Consider the following 5,321-nt stretch of genomic DNA (forward strand, 5'->3'; position numbering starts at 1 on the left):
GTCAGATATAGTCTCCATCATCATCATCATTATTATTTTTTATTATTATTATTATTATTAATATTACAGATTTTATGCCTAATGGCATTGACGGCTGCTCTCTCCATGTCTTCAATGGATCTTGAACCCCTCTGTTTTCCTTATGTAGTTTCTTAGCATGATGGCTTTCCTGCAATGTCTAACATATTATGAACTACAGTTGTAAATATATGATAATAATCTGGTGCAAATCCTCTTCAGGTTCTGTTGGAAAATATCTCGGTCAAATTCAAACTTAATGATTTTAAAAAAACCTTTTGATCTTGAGTTACTTATTATTTTACAGATTTTAAAATAGAAATTGACTAATATGTAATGCTGTGTTATTGCAGATAAACTTGTTGGTCTGGAGCAGCCCTCAGCTGTAATGCATTTAGAAGCAGATTGAGCACATGAGCTGCTGTGTGTTTGAATCTCATGTATTATTTTATGTAGCACTGCCACCTGCTGTTCAAACAGATGAACTACCAGATAAAGAATTAAAAAATACTTTACAAATCAAGCCTCATTCGTCCCTCCATCCTTACAGGCTCGTGTGCTGTTGCACCACAACCTCGTCACGCTTTGTTTCCACAAGAAAACAGTGACAGAGCTGGGACTAAAAACAACTCTCAATGCAAAAAGACTGATGTTAAGAAAATTAATCGTAATATTCTGTTATTAAAACACACTGATACTTAAATGACAATGCAGAAGTGAAATATGTCTTAGCTGAACACAGACCTTCCTCTCTCTGCTCAAGCTGTACAAAACCCAAATAGGGTGTCCCTGACATGGGGGCGCTCCTGTGATAAACCACAGTAGAAGACAAAGTGTTGAGTGGAAGCAAGTTTTTAAACTTAGAATCAAAAGGTGTACTTTATTTTTTCAGTGATAGAGAAGCATAGAGAAGGTCACATGGAGTTGCACCGTCTTTGTGGATCTAGAGAGAGGATATGATAGCTTGCCAAGAGAGTCTTTTTCCGTGGCCTCTCCAAACTCCTCCCACACCCGAGGTTCTGCCTTAGCTACTGCCCGATCCGCGTTCTGGTTGGCCTGTTGTTACCTATCTGCTGCCTCCAAAGTCCCACAGGCTAACCAAGCCTGATAGGACTCCTTCTTCAGAGCAGAGGCGGAGCCAGACATTTGAAACACCCGGGGCTTAGCCCTAAAGGGTAGTATGCATGTGGGATTTTTTTTTTTTTTTTTTGGGGGGGGGGGTGTTTAGAAATGACTGAAAGATTAATAGGCTCTGTTTTGAGTTTTGTTCAATAATGAATGACTTCATATAGGGAAAAATATATATCACATGTGCAGGACACCTTAAACTAGTTTTTTAATTAAGCAGCAAGGCAGAACAAAGTCGGGGCTGTATCAAGACACGAAGACTAAACCCCAATTCAACCAGACCCAGAACTGATCCAGAATTAAAACAGGACTACAAGAGTTCAAAATCAGGACTACTTAGGACTTAACCAAGACTGAACCAGAATCAGAACTAGATGATAGTAGCACTAAAAATCATCATAGACCTGCACTACACTTATTTTTTTAATTCTACCAAAGTACAATATTTAGATTGAGAAAAGTTTATATAATTATTTAGCCTTGTTGTGCAAAAAAGCCTGCATAACTTAATAAATGTAGAATTTGAAAAATAACAAACCTAAAAAGAAACACTAGGTACGAGATACACGAGTACCTATGATACGGTGATACTTTTGGTAAACAGCCATTTGACTAACATGTTTGTCTCACCTGCTCTTCTTCATCTCTGTTCTGTCCTCATTCTCCCTCTCTGTTCCTCTCTCTCCCTCTTTGTGCTGACAATCATCAAATATACAGTTGAAACCACATATTTATGTACTGTTCAGATAAAAACACAAACACTTTTTTAATTGTAAGATCAAATCAAACTAAATGTTTATTTTTTTAGATTGATAAATATAAAAAACATATTTGTTAACTTTAAGAGTAAAGAGAGAAACTGTCTGTATTTCTTAATTGCAAATGGCACCAAATTGTATTCAAACTGAGCCACACTTATGGAGCTCCACAGTTCTTTTCCTGGTGTTTTGGTTGATATCTTTTAATTTTCCCATGTCACAGAAACAGGCTCTGTGTTTTGCCTTATATGCATCCACAGGTGTGCCACCAATTTACTCACATGGACTCTACTAACCTATCAGAAGCTTCTTCAGCTCAGAATGGAATCGTCTGGAGTTTCTTATTAATTAACAAACTTAGTGTACATGTACTCCTAAATTGGATCAAAGTGATAAAAAAACAGAAAGCTCTGTCTCTCTTTATTCTGACATTAAACTAATTCAAAATATATTTCAATATTTATCTAACAAAAGTTTACTCTAAATTGATGTTGTACAGTAAAAATGTTTTATGTTTTCTCCCTAAAGTGTATGTAAATATCTGGTTACAAATGTGAATATCCTGCTTTGTACTGAAATCCCTCTTGTTTTGCATAGAAATATACTGAACAACATACAAAGCATAATATATAAAATAACATTTACCTGAGTTTTTTCTTTGAAAGAAGCCTCTAATGTCCATTCTTATATTTCAGTACATAACTGAAACCGATTTAGTCGGGGAGGGTAAGAACTGAAAATATGAAATAAACACATGTAAGCTAAGACTCTTAAAAAAATTGCATTTGTTCGCTTTTCATTTCGCCATTTGTTGATTCACTTGAAGAGCAAGTAACGTAATATTGGTCAAGTGATCAGTTTGATATCAATCTTTCGTGATTCACCGTCATATTTACATTATTTGTACGGTACGAATGATTTGCTTTGGTACCTGGTCAAACTTAAGCTCTCCTTAGTATGGCTGGCTCAGTTTCTCCAACAGCGCACTCACAGGCAGCAGCTGCCCCGCCCCCTCGCTCAGTCGCTTAGTGCCTGAGCTCGGATCATACCAATATCAGGGGGGATTCACGCACAGTCGTAAATTCCCACAGTGTGCACTATGTGCTTCGAATATTGTGTGTACTTTTTCTTTTATACAGTTGTCAGCCAGACATCTAACTATGAAAAATTACACTCCAAAAGACCCCGGGCTTCTGACAAAACAACCCGGGCTTAAGCCCAGTAAGCCACCCCCAGGCTCCGCCCCTGCTTCAGAGTGATGGTTCCCTTCACCTCTGGTGTTCAACATCTGGTTCAGAGGTCACCACAACAGACACCAACTACCTTGTGGCCACAGCTCAATGCAGCAGCTTCAGCAATGGAGGTTCTGAACATGGTCCATTTGGACTCAATCTGATGATATGATTACAAAATCGATCATCAACCAGCGGCCTAGGGTGTCCTGGTGCCACATGCACTTGGTCCAATACATTTTGGGGCATGTATTCTGTAATGGAATACATTTTAAAAGTAACCTTCCCAACCCTGCCAACAGTAATTGTTAAGATTGGCTAGTGATTGCTTCACAAGACTGGTGTCCATCACACATTAGTAATATAATAAAAATATGATATGACCAACAATAAATTTATTGTATTTATAAATTTAATGTACTTAATTAAAGCATTTACAGTAGTAAAATTTAACCCCATCCATGAATCGCTACCCAAACAGTCCTGACCCGCGACAACATGAAACAGGAAAGTACCGCAGTGTAATCCATTTATTTCAACAAAGTAACTGTATTCTGAATACCACCCTTTTAAACGGTAACTGTAACGGAATACAGTTACTCATATTTTGTATTTTAAATACGTAATGGCGGTACATGTATTCTGTTACTCCCCAACACTGACTGTTGGCTACAGAAATGCAGCCTAACAAACCAGGTGCAAAGTCTCATTGACATTAAAATGTGTTTTTAAAGAGGTCTAGCCAAGAGAGCAGCAGAAAATGAAAGAAATATAACATCTCAGTTTATAAATATATTTAAGGGACCAGAAGGACTGGATTAATGACAATAAGGGTACAATTATAGAGTCATAAAGATACTTCAGGAACAGGTCTTTTTTTAAATTTTACATTCGCTAAATGAACTTGCTATTAGCATTAGCTACAACTCCCAGCTGAAAACAAAGTGCCGTACGTACACTTGACATGACAAACAAAAAATGGGAAGCGCATTAAATTAAATTAAAACAATAATATCAGCACATTAGATTAAATTAAAGCAGTAAAATAAGGGTCAAACAGCGTTATAAGCCAAGGAATGAAGTGGGTTTAAGACTTGTTTTAAAAATGGACAATGAAGGGGCCTCTCTAGTGTGCAGGGCAGGTTATTCCAGAGGTTAGGAGCAGCAATAGAGAAGGCCCTGTCCCGTCTGAGCTTCCTCTTGAACCTGGGTACCTCCAGAAGCAGCTTGTCAGCTGACCCGAGAAACCTAGGCATTCAGTAAGGATGAAGAAGCTCAGAGAGGTAAGGTGGGGCAAGACCATTTAAGCACAAGGAATCACAAGGTCCACTAGGACCAAACACAATCACCTCTGTTTTGCTTGGTTTACATTTTTAAAAAATTAGGGCCATTCAAGTTTTTATTCCAGTGTGTGAATGTGTGCATGAATGGGTGGATGACTGGATATGTAAAGCGCTTTGGGGTCCTTAGGGACTAGAAAAGCGCTATATAAATACAGGCCATTTACCATTTATATCCTCTAGAAATGCCAAAAGCAGTTTAACAGATAAAGCATCTTTCTGCTTCAGAGGCAGATAAATCTGGCAGTTGTCGGCATACCAGTGGAAGGCTATTCCATCCCTTCTATGCATGGCTCCCAAAAGCTGTAAATACAAGGGAAATCCAGGGGCCCTAAAATTGAGCCCTGAAGAGCAGCAGAAAATTACTCATACCCTTAAAAAGTTAACACTAAAAGTTATGTCAGACAAATAAGACTCAAACCAATTCAAAGTAGTACCACGAATGCCTGCAAGATGGTGTAAACGAGACAGTAAAATGTTGTGGTCTACAGTGGCAAAAGCAGCTGCTAGGCCAAGGAGGACAAGAACAACATGATTACAAGAATCATAGGTAACGAAGCTATCACTAAATCTCCAAGATACCATTCTCATCGAAACAACCAATCAATTAGGAATATACATTTTCTCTATAATTTTAGACAGAAAAGGCAGCTTGGAGATAGGCCTGTAGTTAGCCAATACAGTGTGGTCCAGGGCAGGTTTCTTGAGCAGAGGTTGTACTGCATGCTAAAAATTAGCAGGGACAACTTCGGATATTAAACTGGTGTTTGACAAAACCCTGCCCTATGCTAGGCAACATCTCCTTAAAAAAATCGTGGAGGGGCAGGATCATTTGGTCTCAGATG

Source organism: Aulonocara sp. 'chitande type north' Nkhata Bay, linkage group LG17, assembly GCF_057382095.1.
Source record: "Aulonocara sp. 'chitande type north' Nkhata Bay isolate Kocher_YH1m ecotype deep benthic linkage group LG17, A_spYH_male_GT1.1, whole genome shotgun sequence".
Lineage (NCBI taxonomy): Eukaryota > Metazoa > Chordata > Actinopteri > Cichliformes > Cichlidae > Aulonocara > Aulonocara sp. 'chitande type north' Nkhata Bay.